This window comes from Vidua macroura, chromosome 13 (assembly GCF_024509145.1).
Source record: "Vidua macroura isolate BioBank_ID:100142 chromosome 13, ASM2450914v1, whole genome shotgun sequence".
Taxonomy (NCBI): domain Eukaryota; kingdom Metazoa; phylum Chordata; class Aves; order Passeriformes; family Viduidae; genus Vidua; species Vidua macroura.
In genome coordinates, this window is record NC_071583.1 from 18,107,048 (window position 1) to 18,123,880 (window position 16,833).

A 16,833-nucleotide genomic window follows, 5' to 3' on the forward strand; every position below is an offset into this window, starting at 1 on the left:
CTCCCTCCCAGACTTCTAAAGCTGGATCAAACATGCTGTGTGAAATGACGTGAGCAGCTTGGCAAATGTAGGAAGAATGTCTTCCTCTAAATATAGCCCTGAAATGCTTTTTACATTTGCTGCAGTTTCCTTTGGCTGCTTTCCTTGCAGCCCCTTCCTCCTTCCCTTCCCATTGAGCAGCACAATCAGCACGTAGCCATGCCCAGCTCCTGGGTCCTGCTTGGGGTTCTTTAATCCTTTATGAATAATTGGGAGTCTTTCATTGCTTCCTCACTGAATTTTGAATACTTGGCTATTGATTCAGCAGGTGCTCGATTTAGGCATGAAAAGATAAAGGAGTCATTGCTTTTTTTTAACTGAAGAAAATGTTATTTATTGGAATTACCTCATCTAGCTGGTGGGATACCTTGGGGACAGTATAAACCATGAGAGATTCTTTACAAAATTAGGATTTAGCTTAGACTGAATGTGCAGATTGCCCTATTTTATTTTATTTCGTTTTATTTTGGGGGAAAGGAATTTTGAAAACATGATTTATCCAGGTTTTAGGAAGAGTGGAGCTGTGTCATCAGGCAGTGGTGGCTTGTTCCATTCTTTTTCAAATTGCTATTCTTATTATCTTGATCCTGCATTTAAAATGTTTCTTTTCCCATGGGAAGACAGGAGCCAGCTGAGATTCTGAGGGAGTCTGGAAAGCTCAGCAGCACAGCCTGGGAAAATGTGTTTGTGTTTTCCCACAGCACAGCATTCTCTTCAATAGTCACTGCTTTCCCTGCTTGAAGAATTGTTTTCCTGAAAGGTTTTGCCCTGATTTACACAAGAAAAAAAATCAAATTAGTGAATATCTTGTAATCCAATTTGTGGAACACGTAAAGGTCTCCCACACTTTTTTTTTTTGGAAGCCTTTCTTTGAGCAGTTGTATAAATAATTCCATTTAATTTTAAGATAAACATATCATAAATTGCTGTTGAGGGTGCCTTTGATTTATTGGTAAATGACTTTTTGAAGAGTCCCAAACACTGGAAAATGGACATATTAAGCTTGATTTTGTCTTGGTGAAGTGGGGAGTAGTCCCACTTGAAATTGATTTTAAAGGGTTTATCTTCAGTATTTTAATTTCCTGACTCTCCCCAGGATGAAAATTTCATTGAAATATACACTTATTGGCAACTTTTATGTTGTTTTTTTCCCTTTGAAAATAATATATTTACTTCTGAAAGTACAGCCAGGTGTTACAAAGGAGAGCTGGCACATGTTGTTCTCTATTCTTGATCGTGCCTCCTCTTTAAAATTCTATTTTTTTCTTTTGTTTTTCCAAATGAAATGCATTTTCATTTTGAAAATGAGCTAAGAGGAGTTTTCTTTCCACACTGATTTATTCAACCATCACTGCCAATATTCTGAGCTCATCAACTTCTTGCTTGGAGTAACTTGAAAAGTTGCCACCCCCTAGAAGTGACAGTCTTGCTTTGGAGGATTAAAGGATAATATGGAAACAAGAGACTTAAGAACACCATGTCAGGGAAACACCACTTGTATCTAATGGAGCATTTATCTGCCTTTATTTAATGTATCTACATCTGCCTCTCACACATCCTGTGTGATGTAGTCAGTAATACAATGGCATTACTGATTGGTATAATAACTTGAAGTCATCTGTATTTTTAAAAATTAGTATAACCCTTTATTTTCATTGTTCTTGAAACCCACTCATAACTTTTGATGCTGTAACAGAATTAGCATTTAACTGCTGTCTGCAGCTGAAGTGCAAAATGTATTTCTTCTGAGGCTTTTGAAGGGGAAAAGCAGGATAAAATCCACACTTCTGACAAATATTAGAGAACATGAGCTGCTCAGGAGCCTTGTGTAAGGGTGGAGCCTCATGGCTGTGAGTGTTCGTCTTCATTTCAGATCTGGGTGAGTCTTGGAGAACATTATTTCCATTTCTGGTGCAATCAGGAATCTGATCTAGAGGAATCTTTGGATAAAAGTGCAATTTTATTGCTTCTCCAGAAGCCACCCCAGTTCTTTCTTTTCATATTCCTTAGCAGGAGCTCAGGTTTCAAGAATGTTGTTGTCAGGAGTGGTTTTGATGATCTGCTTTGCATTCCCTTTCACCATCTGACAGGCCATTAGAAGCAATTGAGAACTTCTGCATAAATTATTGTCAGCCCCGTGGCAATTACTGCTCTCATTAGTGAACCACAAGAAATCAGTTTTCTGCCCTTTCAAAAAAGTGCAAAACTGAGGCTGGATCTTAGCAAATGCATCTTGAGAGAAAATTGCCAGTGCAGGTGTAGCCTCCACTGCAGTGAGGATACAGGGGGTGGCTGGGGCAGGGTAAAAATTCTTTGTTCCTCAGGAAAATCCCTTCTGTGTTTGTGGATTTCAGGGTGTTCCCTGGCCACGCAGAGCAGGGTGTCTGTGGTAGCTCAGAGGATTTGATGAAAGTGTGAAATCATTTAATTCACATTCTCCTTTTGTAATGTAGATTAGAGGTAGTCCGGGACTAAAAGGGAAATGTTTGTAGATCAGTATACGGTGAAATGATTTTTGTGTACAGTTTGTGAAGAAATGCCCTGTCCTATTTTTAAAGGCAGTGTATGAGTAGAAAGAGCTCCTTCATGAAAGCAAGCAATGGACTCAAACCATCACATGGCTTGAGGAAACAGGCCACCCTTTAGGAAAGAGAGCTTGGACTCAGAAATGCAGCAAAGCAATGGGAAATGGCTTCTCTTGGCCATTCCCAAATCTCTGTCTTATTGTGCCTGTAGAAATGCAAGAATCGCCTCTTCTACCCGGTCGTTCGTTATTCTGGGTTTTTGTTGCTTGGTTTTGTTGTTGTTTGTTTGTGGGGTTTTTAGGGTGGTTTTTTGTTTGTTTGTTTGGCTGGTTTCCTCACCGTTTTCCCTCAGAGCTCTGCTGGGGCAGTCCCTTCTGGCAGAAATGCCCTGATGGCAGCTCTGTCCCTTTCTGGGGCTGCTTTCCCCCAGTCCCCCAGCAGGATTCTGCTGCTTTGCTGCCTCCCCCATCTCTACCCATGTGAACTGGTCAAAAATTCCCAGAGCCTTCTGCAAACACCTTCAGCAGCAATTTCTGAGCCCTCTCCAGTCCTCCTCCTTGTTTCTATCTTCAGCCCCTGCATCACATGTGGATCTGATTGCAAAAACTGCTGATGTCAAGCCCTGCCAGTCATCTGCCGTTTACAGAGTGTAACAAACCTTTTAACTGTTCTTCCTTGAATTCTCTTTCCTTCTGTGGGTTGCAAAGGGGGGAGAAAGCAGCCTGAGGTAAGATGTTTGAACATCCCAGTGTTCACCAGGAAGCCCCAGGCAGGATATCTATTTTCCAGTTTACAGCTTTTAGCAGCTTAAAGGTGGAATAAAAAGGAAAAGTCTCTTTGGTTCAGGCAGCTTCTGTTAAAATTCCCAAGGCAAAGGTCTGGGTTGAAAACAAAGTGAAATGATCGGTTACATTGCTCAGTGCTGCTCAGCAGGGCTTTGGCTGGGTTACCCTTCCCCTTACTCATGCAACAAGTTGGAAAAATACCGGAACAGGAGATGGTCCCCTGAAATTTGGGCCTCCCAAGCCACTTGCATTGAGATGTTGGCGGTTTTATGACCACCAATAAAAGCTGCTGCTGCCCAGGGCTGGAGTTGCAGTTCCTACTGGCCTTTCATGACCTAAAAGAGACTTTATTTCATATTTTATAAATAAAAGAGACATTATTTCAGGAGGTTCACCACTCAGGGGTTTTCTTATCATTTTTATAACGTGCTACATTGCTCAGTGGGGACTCAAACTGGAGATTTGAACCAGAGAGGACATCCAGAAACTGGAGGGAAGGTGCAGCAGCTCCACAGCTCCTGTGAGGATCCTTGTCCTGTTTCTGTGCTGAGCCTCCCCGTGGAGGCAGCACTTGCTCAGACTGTTGCACAACTGTTGTGGGAATGTCAAATCCCTGCTTGGATAGGGTGGACAGCAGGGCCCAAACAGCCAGGGAGAGGCAGGAGCCAACCTGTCAGCAGTGCCTGAGTCACCAGGCAGCAGGAGAGGTTCTCCCTGCAGAAGCCAAGGCAGCCAAGGGGTGTTTAGATTTAAAAAAAATCCTGTAAAAATCAAATCAGAGGGGGAGAAAAAACCCAAAGCCAAACAAACAGCTTCCCCATCTCCTTGGCCAGGTCTCCTGTGTGGGGTTGGAAGTGCTCTGCTGTTCCCATCTTCTCCCAGGTTCCTCCTGTGGAGTACAGCCCAAGATGTGTTTTTTGGCATTTCATCTCATTAGCAGGTGTGGAAATAAGTCACAGTGAGGAAGATTTGAGCAGCTGTTAGTTTGGGTGTCTCTGGGAGAAAGTAAAAATTTTACTGATATTAGAAAGAATACCTATAAAAAAGAATATTTAGATATGAAAACATACAGAGCAGTTGGCAACAAGCTTCTTTTTCTTAGTTGGGAGTGAAAATGCTGAATGTAACATCATCTAGCTTGAATTTCTGTGCAGTTTGTACTGATGTACATTAAAAAAAAATATTATTCCCATCAATTTGGACAGTCTAATTCTCCTCCATGCAAATTCTCTACCTTGGAGTTCTGCTGCAGCAGAACAGCTGCAATAGTGTGTCTGCTAGGCTCAGGTACAATGTCCTCTTCTAAAGATGGGATGTCTGTCCCAGTCTTCCCAGCACTCAGTGTGGGTATTCCTAAAAAAAAATAAAACCCATTGCAATAAGATGAAATTGAGCCATTGGTCCCTCAAAACACTTCAAAATATTGTTATTGTGCTGTGTCATTTAGTTGTTCCAGCTCTCACCTTTTGGTCAGTTTGTGGTTTTCCTGCTTTAGGCTGCTAAAGAGAATTTCAGGGTTTCAGGGAAGGTGAAACAGGCAGGAGAAGCCCCTTTCTATGTTGCCATATGTGTCAGGACTGCTTGACCAGAGATTGGATAAAATTCTTCTTTTTTTCCCCTCAGTTTTTAAACTGTGATTTTCTTCCCTTCACTTTCTTTGCCAGTAATTGTGGCAGAACTGTACTCATTTTAGTAATTTCAGGTAGGTGATATTTGGAATTTCTCACTCCTTCCATATCCAATTCTCAACAATTCTCTTCCCACTCTCCCAGCAACTTTTTTCTTTCTCACACTTACTGCCCCAGATGAAAAAACTCCTTCTATTCCCTTTCCAAGAAGCGTCGTGTCCCAGGAAATGGGTCTGGTGGATATTTTTTTTTTTTTTTTCCTGGGGATTCTAGAAACCTTCCATCACTGTGATGAAATCATCTTGTTCTTAGATTGTATAAACACAGCAGATGCCTGGTGGGGAAACCTGGAAATAGAATCCCGCGTGCGCAACCGCGGCTTGGCTCGGGAGCCGCGCGCAGGTGTCGGCGACCCTTGGATCCGCCAGGCATGGCAGGATTGGCTCTGCAGGAGCTCTGCCACCTCATCTGCTCTGGGAAATGGCACTGGGAGCTGTGAAATCCTCCGGGGAGAGCGTTCAGCTCCTGCCAAGCGCGGACACGTCGGGGTTATTGGGTTTGGCTTTCTCGCTGTTGAGCGTTTGTGTTGTTTTAGGCGTAGAAATGAGCACGGCTCAAGAGTTCATTGGAACAAGGAATTCTCCTGTGCCCCTTGGATTAAATGGCCCAGGGGAATAAACAGTTGGTCTGAAAAAGGGAAAGCACTGATTGCTGAGGAACTCGAAGCAAATTTAATTAAACTGGATGAAAAGTAACCTGAGATAAATAGCCACATGAAGGTCTGGTGCCATCCTCTGAGGAATTCGGTTCATTTACTTCCTAGTGAGGCACAATTGAATAGAAACTCAATGTTTGAATGCAGCATTGATCAATTTTTCTACCTTGTCTTCACCTTTTCAGCCCAGCCTCCATTTCTCTTAGCATTTTAACTCAGGAGGGCTATTAAATGTGTAATGAAGCACATCCATTTTTTAAATCCTTTGCCAGACTTTTCCATCCTGAGGGTCTTGCAGGGTCCATTCAAGATTGCAGGACATTTTCCACAGGAAAACATTGCATGCATCTCCCTGTCTCTAAAAATCTGCCACCCTGAGATTCATTAATATGCAGTTAATCAATTTGATTAATGAGTGAAAAACTCAGAAATGTCAGAAATGAGTCAGCTGAACCAAAGTTAATTCTCTAGTCTTTTGTGGCAGCTTTACATCTTAATCTTTTTTTTTTAAAGCATTTTACATGTGATAATGTAGATTGCATTAAAAATGCACAAACGTAGGCAGCACAAAAATCTATTTTGTAAGGCCAGTGTTAATGTTATTTTGCAACCCTCCTAAAATCATAGCAGAAATAAACAACTGTAAGTCTTTTGCCAGCCCTCCCAGTTATGAAGCCAAGATCAAGATGAAAAACTGACTCCACAACTTGTGTGTGTGCACTTTAACCAATGTCTCCCAGTAAAGTTTTTTGGGACACTGAAAATCTGTCATCTCTTCAAGTCCTGTCCATTGAACAAAACTTATTGGAGAAAATATGAAGCTTTTTCAAAAGAAAGTGAGCCAAAATTCATTTGTTTTAACACTTTGCAGTGCTTTAAAGCCTAATTGTCACCCCATTTCACGGCCTGTGTCAGTACAAAGCCCCAGCAAGAACTGAAAATATTCACAAAACTTTGCTGCAGATGCTGAAAGCAAGTGGTGAACATCTTCCAGCTTCTGCTGTGTTTGTCTCATTCTGTAAGTCTGCACAGAAAGTGTTGCATAATGTTCTCCAGGCACTGAGCAATGAGAGATCAATGGAAAATCATGGATATCAGGGGGAATAAAGGCCATTAAAACTGATGTGTCCTAATAGGAATCCTTCATCGTCTTTGCTGCTAAACAGATCACACTGATCCAGCTGCCACTGCACCAGAGAGTTTTATTGGGCTGCCCAGGGAGGAGCATTCTCAAGAGAAGCTGAGCTATTAGAAAATGGCATTTTTAAAATATAAAATAGATTAATCTCAAAAGCGGAGATTGTTGTCAGAGTTAGCAAAACAACTTTTAAGGAGTGTTGCTGCACACACTCAAATTCTTTTCTCATTCACCATAAAATTAAACTGTGAGATTCCCCAAGGATTTTTTTTAAACCAGTCTAAGCAGTCTGTCAGCACGAAGGGGATGAAGCAGTTGGCAGCCTGGAAAAGAGGAGAAACGGAAGTATTTGCCCTCTTAAAAACAGCTTGTTCTGCCAAAACCCCCATTTAACCTCCTTCCTCCCAAAGCGTGGATGAGGTGAAGCAGCATATGGCTTCTAGAGACATCACTCCAATCTGTTTGGCTAAAGAAATGTAGTTCTTGTAAGAATTTGCTTTTTCAATTCCTGCTCTAAATATCACTTCAATGCAAGGTCTAAGTATCCAGGAGCAGAGAGCAGGACAGCTCGGAGTGTGTGTGCTGCGTGTCCCAACCCTCATTGTCACCAGCACTTGTACAAGGCTGGGCTCAATTGTGCCCCTTTGGGCCATCATTCCCTGGAGACACTGCTGAATTCCTGAAACATTTTTGCTTTGGTGTTATTTTCAAAAGAAGGGACAAATTTAGGTTGGGGGCTCCTCCATGGGATGAGTGGGTGAGAGTCCTTTGTGGTGTGGGGTCATGGGGAGCATCCTGTGGGGCTGGGCTGGGGAGTGGAACCAGGCAGGGCTCAGACTGAGCCTGCAGAGCCTTTCCTGGGGCTTTGCACCCCCAGGCTTGGGATGATGCTCCTGGAGAGAGCCCCAAGCCCAAGCAGGGCCGCGGCAGCTGCCCCGGTGCCGCTCAGCTGGGTGGTGCTGGGAGAGGGGTAAACGTGGGCTCTGGGGAGCTCCCAGCCCCTGGGGGCTGTCTGGGGGTGCTGACAGCCAGGCATGACAGGGGAGGGGGTGCAGGGCTCACCTGGCCATGGTCCTGACCCCAGGGCAGGCCAGGAAGGCAGGACAGTCCTGCAGGGCAGGCAGGCTGGCTTTGCCCAGAGCTCCCCAGCGCTCCCTGAATGAAGAATGATGCCAGGAGGAATGCTGGGTGGGTAAATCCGAGAGCACTCCAGCCTGGCCTGGCTAATCCCAGCCTGGCAACACCAGCCTAAGGCCAAGGAGGCAGGAGATGATGAGCAAACCCACCCGGGGAGATGCTGGAGGGGATTTAGTCCTCCCACACTCAAAAGCACCATCAATACTTCAACCCTCCCTGACAGACATTTATCAGAGTTATCTTTAAAAGATTCCAGCATGGAAACTCTCTGAATTCCCTGGATAATCAGAGTGTCCCTGCATGGAGACATTAATTCCTGGTGTGTAACCAGGTTGTCTCTTGTAAGAATTTAAACTCAGCGCTGCATTTTGTGTTTTACAAGGATGTAAAGACCAATTTGTGGTGTTTTATTTCCAGCCATATTTCGTGTACTTGAAGACAGCATGATTATAAATACCAGGAAAAAGCTGTTTGTGCAGACTTCACCCTCTTTTTCTTTGGGGATTTGAAATTCAAGCAGCATGGCAGTAGTACAGAAAATGCAAATATTGCACTGAAGCTGGCAAAGAGAGCTAAAATATTACCTTAAAAATATTTACCTGGTTTTTGGAAAAAAAAAAAAAAATCAGAATTCCCTCAAATCAATGGGGACCCAAAAGCTCTGAAAATATCGTTATTATCAGAAGTTAATAGCTTATGAAATAAAATAATATAAAATACAGGAATATTGAATGTTTTCTTATCTCATCATGATTTAAAAATAAATTTTAATTTGGCAGCTTTAAGATACCAATTAGTATTCAAATTTGCAGAATCTTTATGATGTGACTTTTTAAAGATGAAGCATTTCTGGATCAGGTTCTAGGATTATTTTATAGTTGGAGTTGAGACAAATTGTGCTACATCCCAAAGTCTGCTTGTGCTTACAGTTCCTCACTGTTGGTGGGCTTGAATTAGACTGAAAAATTATTACCCGGAAAAAAAAATGTTGAAGCACAGAAACAAACCAGAAATACCTTTTTGAACAGGAAGGCACTTTGCATATATGCATATTTTCATTTATATATATATATAAACACACATATATCTCTCCTATTAGAAAAGTAGCATTTAAACAAGTAATTTTAATTTCTTTCTGTTCTGCACAAGTTCTGCCTTTTCTCTCCAGGAGATGCTGCTCCTCTTGTTTCAGTTAAGTGTGGATAATTAATATGCAGAAAATATAGAATGCACTTTCTAAATGGAGAGTATCCGAATTTCCTGCAGCTTTGGATAGATCCATGGGAACATTTTAGTTTGGCACTTGTCTCAGAAATCCCATCTCCTGTCTGTCCACAGCGGGGTTCACACTGAAGGTGGTTTTGGATGTGCATTCAGGGGGGATTTCATCCCAACCTTTAGGGTGAAAATAAAGTGAATCCCACAGTTCAGGACACGTTTCCTTAGCCCAGAGATCTGCCCTGTAAAACTGCTTTTATAGAGCCAATACTGGGAGAACTTCTTGATGCCTGCTGCTGTAAGAGATTATGACAGAATTTTAACCTTTACTGAGCTCATTCCTCACCCCTTAAAATTTTCCAGCACGAAGGAATGGAGATGAGAAATGGGATGAAAGCAATAATCCCTGCAGGTTATGAGGGGGTTTTGTGGCTCAGCTCTACAAATCTTCCCTATCTCCTCTGGCCAGGTTTTCTCCTTGTCCTGAGTGAGGCAGGGACAGCATCAGGAGAGGCCCAGGTGCTCCAGGACTGCCTCCAAGGGCAGTTGTTGAATTTTCTGGGATTGCAGGTTTTTTTGTTTGTTTGTTTGGTTGGTTTTTTTTGTTTTGTTTTGTTTTGTTTTGTTTTTTGTTTAAGCTCCTCAATCGCAAATTTTCTTTATCAGTGCCTTTCCAGCTCTGAACCTCTGAAAACTCTGAATTACTCTTTAGGGAGCTGTTAAATCAGTCACCTTTTCTCAGTAACCTCTCTCTGCAGGGTGGAAGAAGCTGGCAATTTTTCTCTAAATGGTCTGGGTGTGTGAAGTGTTTCAGACCTTGGAAACACAACCAAAGCACCTGCAATCATCCAGGAACTTTTAAGAGAAATGTTTGTGTGAGTGTGGTCAGGCATCGCCGCTCCGGCCCCTGCTCCTCTTGGGGTTTTAGAAGCTCCAGTGCAACATCTGTCAAGATTTCCAGGCAAAGTCAACCTTTTTTCAATTTTGTTTCTGCAGATTTTTGGTGGTATTTCTGTTAAATCCTGTCCGTTAGAACGTCTTGTTTTAAAGCATCAAAAAACAAAAAAAGGAGAATATTTTTGGAAGCAAGCACATTTCATTTCTATCAGAACACAGAGAGGGATGGAACAGCACGAGCATCCATTTCTGAGGCAGATGCCACCCCAAAACCCTTCTCAGTGATTTGCTCTTTTCATCCCTGTGCTTCAGACAGAAAGGGAAGAGGCTCTGTGGACGGGCACAGGACAGACAGCTCTCATCTCATCGTGCAGTTATGAGCGATTTGTTGTTCTCTGTCAATGTGAAACGTTTTGCAGGGCTCTATTTAAAGCTGAGTGCCCCGATGAGAGCTGCTTTTTGGGAAACATTTCTTTATTTGCCCGGGTTTCTGTGTTTCCTGGGGCTCTCAGTGATCCGAGTGGGAGCTGAGGAAGTGCTCAGAGCCTCCTCTCCTTCCAGCTGCACTTCACAAGTGCTGGAAGTGATGCCTTTTTGGGCTACATAAAACCAGGGGCCAGACAGAATTAGGGGAATAAAAAGCAGTTCTATTTATTGAAGGCCCTTCAGGTACATTTTGGACAGATGAAACCACCCCAAAAATGGACCACGGGTCAGAGGTTTTTATACTTTTATAAGTTTGGTCCATTTGCATATTGGGGTTAATGTTCCAATTCCAGCCCCAGGCAATGAAGTCATTTCCCCCAGGTTTGCTCCCCCAAGTCCCTTTTGCTCCCATCCCTGGGGCCTGAGGCAGTGAGGTGTCCTTGAGTGCCAGGCCTGGAGAGGAATTGTTGTGTCTGCCCCAAATGGGAAAGCTGCAGCTGCCCCTGAGTGTGGAGTTTGGAGTTACACACCAAAGAACTGCAGGAGTGCAAAGAGATGGAAAACACACAAGCTGAAATCCTAAGGCATCAGAAATCATCAGGGATTGCTCCATGAGAAATGGGAGCATTATTCCTGTTTTTAGAACCCAACTGCACCTTTATCTCTGACATGGCTGCTTAGCTGCAGCTCCAAACTTAGCAGGTTTTCCTGAAATTATAGATCTTTTTCCTTCATCCGTTTGTGTTCAAAAAGACAACTTCATCCCAGGAGCTGCAGCGTTCCCTCTGCCATTTATTTTTTTTCTAATAGCAAGGTTAGAATTCTAAATCAAACTTAATTAAACTTCTCCAAGTGAGTAAATGTCAACATATGGACAGCCACTTCCCTGCTAATATCAAGCTAACAGAAATTCTAATTTCTAATTGGTTTTATTCCTAATGATTTGTTTGCATTGGCACAATAGCCTATTCTAAATGTGGTCTTGCCACATGTGATCATGAAAAAAAAAGGATTTGTTTCCCTCCTCTTTTACTCTGATCTAACCAATGACATTTATTAGTGTTCTATCCAGAGCTCTGGGATCACAGTTCCCTACGTTGCTAATTCAATTTAGTCTATACATCTTTCAAACAGAGTTTGTGTTTTACATTGATTTTTTTTTTTTTTTCATAGTTATGACATGTAAGCAGCCTAATCTGAAGGGGATCCCTTATTTGTGCTGTGTGTTCTTCATTGCTGTAAATTGGTTTTTGATGAAGTCTGAGCTTAAAACACTTTCCTGGTAGAGTTTCTGGGGGTGTCAAGGCTGGTTGCTGAACCAGATTTCTCAATGTATTTTTATTCTGCACGGGAACTGAGCTGAGGTTGTCCAGCTTTTTTCCACGAAAAACCCTGAGAAAAAGAGCCTAAAACTATTTAAGGTTAAGACCATGTGCACCTGTTCTGCATTCTTGGAACAGTGACTTAAATTTGGAGAATTTTGTAGCTCTATTTTTATATATCCTGCATGAATACAAAGAAAGCTTCAACTTTCACCAGAATTTTCCTTGTGGACATTAATGTTTGTACTGAAATGAAAAGCAATGTCAGAATCACTCGTTACTGACAAATGTATTTTTATACTTGATTTTTTTTTCACTATTTCTACAGAGAGAGTTAAATAATATTATTTTTTAGGGAATAGTTGTAGTTCATACTAAGAATTCCTTTTTTTTGAGAGAAGGTCACTGTAACAATTATCCCAGCATAGCCTTCCTTGCACTATGAAATATATTGTCCTGTAATTTTGGCTCATAGCCTCTGAATTCATTAAATAATTATTACTTACAGAATTTTAAATAAGAATTATTTTGTCTTTTTTAAATACACAGTATTTTTTTGTTTGTTTAGCAGTACCTGTGAGGCTGTTTATAGTTGTTATTATGATGGGGATAAACATTCTTGTGTAAAAACACTTTTTCTGCAAACTCCTGCTGGGCTGCAAAAATTTAAGTGAATGCAATTGCTCTTTTCTAGGTGTTTTGATGAAGATATATTCCACTGACCATTTTAGAATATGCCCATCTTGATTTTTACCACATTCTAAAATGCTTACAAAGAGCTGCTTCTAGATTGAGATTGTGTGAAATTTTATTCATAGAAATTGTCTTTTCTGAAGCCTCCCATTCTAAAATCCTTGATTCTCGATCTCCTGCTTCCCTGCCTGGATATCCAGCCAGTCTGTCTGTCCTTATGACTTTCTCTTTCCTCTGTGTTGAACCCATCACCTTTGGAATGAGAGAACAAATGAGGTCCTGCTCATCCAGCACTGCTTGGGGTTTTTTGGGTCATTTGATATTTTTTATTGCAATGTGGAGTTTTTAATTTTTGTTTCTTTATTTTTGTTTTTCATTTCTTTTTCTTTTTTTTTTTCATTTCTTTTATATTGGTTTTTATTTATTACAATCTGGTGTTGCCCCACTGCATCAAAGTCTCCATTCTGTGGGGTTCCCCACACCAGGTCAGCTTTGGGAGCCAATTCCTGGCTGGATGACAGAAGTTTAGTCTCAAGTTGGTGTCAGTAACAACACATTGAGAACTTGTAGGGTGCAAAATGTGCACTTTTTTTGTCATGTGGTACCTGCAGATTAAAGAATTATTTCCTAATGCAAAGTGACCTACATCAGCTTTCTACAAATCTGTGTTGGGCTGCAAAATCTGAGGGGTCCCCCAGATGCCTTCCCTTCATGAGAGATGTGCAGATCTCTGACAAAACTTTTGGATATTGCTCATCACACATTGCCAGGGTGCCAGGCACAACTCAGCTCTCAGCTGGGGACAGCAGGGAATGAGATTTAGAACTTTGGGACAGCATAAAAAAATCTTCTCACATATTTTCCAGGAAGAGATCCTCCAGAAATATTAATTCTGCAAGTAGGACTTGGCTAGGACGTGACCTTGCAAGTCAAGTGGTTGAATAACTGCACTTGAATCCTTGTTAATAAACACAGAACAACTTTTCAAGGTCTGGTTCCTGCATTTGGAACCCATGTTTTACCTTTGGAATATGAGGTTATATTTACCTGACATCTCTAGCTTGGAGCAATATAAGTGAAGCTACAACAACCCAACATCAAGGTTTTTCTCTTGCAATCCCTAACAACAGGACTCGTGATGAAAATTCCCTTTTTTATTTTTTTTTTTTTTGCCTTTCTCTATTTTCTTTCTGGCAAAAAAAAAGGAAACAAAATTGAATAGAAACATTATAGAAGTAGTTGCTTGGTCCTTTGGTGGAGTTAGGAGCCATCCCACTGCCTGATCTCTCCAAAATGAATTTCCTTGGAGATGCCAGGCAGAAGAATCCTGCTTGACACATCCCATCTCCTAAAGTGGAGGGAACATTTCAATTAACATCCCTGTGCTCATGAATGTTTGTGATCAGGCTGAAGAACGTGTGAATATATGTATAAACCTATGCTTACAGGGCCCCCAGATTTGTTTCCTTGCATATAGATGCCAAAAAAGTGTAAATATTTAATAGCAAGCTCTGGAGCTGGCAGTTACATAACAAACCCACAGGGACAGCAGCTCTTTGCTTCCCCCTCCCTGCCCCCCTGGAGCCCTTACATAACAAACTGATGGATCACAAAGCAAGGAATTCTAATATTGGGTTCAAAGACGTGTCCAAAAGTGGCTTTTAGCGAATGTCCAAACCCCCTGACCCTTGATGTTTGTAGGGTAATTTTGTCACCCTCATACATCCCTTCTGTGGGGCAGGAAGGAGTGTGGGTTTGGAGAGTGTTCGTGCAGACTTCCCCCTCTTTTTCTTTGGGGATTTGAAATTCAAGCATGGCAGTAGTACAGAAAATGCAAATATTGCACTGAAGCTAAAATAGTACCTTAAAAATATTTACCTGTTTTTTCCCTCAAATCAATGGGAACTCAAAAGCTCTGAAAACATCTTTATTATTAGAAGTTAATAGCTTATGAAATAAAATAATATAAAATACAGGAATATTGAATGTTCTCTTATCTCATCATGATTTAAAACTAATTTTTAATTTGGCAGCTTTAAGATACCAATTAGTATTCAAATTTGCAGAATCTTTATGATGTGACTTTTTAAAGATGAAGCATTTCTGGATCAAGTTCTAGGATTATTTTATAGCTGGAATTGACCCTGCAGGTAACTTGGGAATGTTTGTCAGGGTGACTAAACCCTCGGAGGGAGCGAGGGCAAGGCAGGAATGTTGGAGTGGCAGCGATTTCTGCCCCTCTGCTGAGCTCTGCCTGCTGCTCTGCCCTCGTGGGACGTGATTCAACATCTGCTGATGCATCGTCACGCCGAGGAGGATTTGGGGCAGGAATGCTGGTGGCAATCACTCCTGGGACTCGTTGTGTAGCAAAAGACCTGACACAAGGAGGAGTCTGCAGAAATAAAAGCTGCAGTGTTTGTTACAGCTTTAAAAGCCTTGTTAAGGAGGGGAATTTATGGGTTTTATCGCATAATTTTTGGGTTATTGTTCCTTTTCTTACACAGCTAAATACATTTGTAAAGTTAGGATCATCAGTGGTGCTGATGGAAACCAGAGCTGATGACAAAGCTGTAACTTCGAGCTGCTCAATTTGCTTTAATAACATCAGTGCTGGAGCTGCAGCGAGGGAAAAAATGTCTTTAGAGGAAGAGATTCAATAAAAAGTTTTTATCGGGGAGCCGTTGTCTTTCTGATGACAAAACCAGTTTGACTGACTAAGAAAAATTACCTCTGGGGGTGTGAGGAGATTTTCCTAGGGAATTTAAATGCCACAAGGTATTCTCAGCTTAAAAATAGCAGTGTGTAGGTTGAAATGAGTAGCTGAGAGGAGGTATGTGCTGGAGGTTGGGATTTAGGAATACAGATGTTCCCAGATTTTTAAAAATGTACTTTTTCTGATTTAAAAATTACCATGCTGCAGCTCAGGACCATATAGTTTGTAATTATAATCATTATGTTCTTCAAAGCAGCTTAAAGGATCTCCTGATAGCTGTTTGAAATTTTAAGCAGATATTCTTTTTAGCTGCACTGAGCCCGTGTGCTTCCTCCTGTATCTGCCCAGATTTGGTTGATATCAGGAGAAATATGCATTGAAATGGTGTAAAAGCATTTCAGATCCAACAGGACAGGAGCCTGGCAAGCTGTCAGGTGATGCTGTCTGGCTTTTTGTGGACTTCTATTAATTCCCTTTCTTGCTTGCTAGCTTTCACTAAGTTGAAATGATTCATAACAGCCACCAGATTATTACCTCGTGCTGCCTCTTGCTCACTCTTCCTGAAGTGCTTTAACCTGTTCTTGTGCCTCCTCCTCTCCTTCTTCCCCTTTTCACCACAAGGATATCCCAGGTTTTTTCTAACTTTCCCTTTAATAACCTGTGCCTTTCTTCCTTTTTTTTTTTTTTTTTTTTTTTTTTTCCCTTCTCCTTCTAAACCCTTCCATATAATTAAATTCTGCTCATGCAGAATAGGTTTCTCAGGCCAGTTTTGAATTTTCTTGAGATGAAGTGCAGCCCAGGTGAGTGCCTGGGAGTTTGCTCAGCCCCCAGGCTCCTGGGCAGGTTTGGAGCCCTGCAGTCTCTGCAGAGATGGAAATCCAGCTGCTGCCACCTCAGCTGGGCTCACTGTGTGTGATGGGTGGCAGAACTTCCCTGTTCTTTCCTTTCCTTTGGATTTTTCCTTCCTTTCATCTCCCCTCTGTAGAAAAGTTTTTCATCAGCTTTGCTGATCTATTTCTGGCCCAGTTTTAAGCTTTTTAAAGTTCTGTTCTCCTTCCACAAGGTTCTGGAAATGTCCTTTCAGATATTTTATGGGCACAAAAGTCACCTTGGTCCTTTTTTTGTGTTTCTGAGCCTTCTTAGAGGCTGTGCTGCCAGGTTCTCCCTCTCCTGGGGAGTTGCAGCTCACCTGGGTGCTCCTTTTGGGATAAGGTGATCCATTTTAGGGCTCCATCTGCTTTTTCTGTGCCCAAGGAGTCCCAGCCATTTCCATCTTTGCCTTGCAGGTCTTCAGCACCTCAGTTTCAAGCCCTGCACATTTTCTGTCCTGTGAGGGTCAGATTTTGGCCAGGGCACATGTTCAGAGTTGTGGGAGAAAAGAACTCCATGTTTTTAACTTGCTTACCTCCCTGCATTTGGATTTTCTGACAGATAGGGCCTCTGTTAAAGGTAATTTAAGATGAGAACATCACAATTCTCTGTCTTGGAATAAATCCCTGCCACAAATCACATCTGCATATTAACAACTCTTTTGTGGTGCTTTTCACTCGGTGCATTTCAATAAAAGCTCAGGCAGAATTTTGGGTAGCATTGAGAG

At 41.8% G+C, this 16,833-nt stretch overlaps 1 protein-coding gene across 5 annotated transcripts in view; it reads left to right on the forward strand.

Annotated features, from left to right (window-relative positions):
• ATP2B2 (ATPase plasma membrane Ca2+ transporting 2) overlaps positions 1-16,833 on the forward strand; it is a 399,188-nt gene that overhangs the window by 287,236 nt on the left and 95,119 nt on the right. The gene's annotated exons all lie outside the window — the stretch shown is intronic.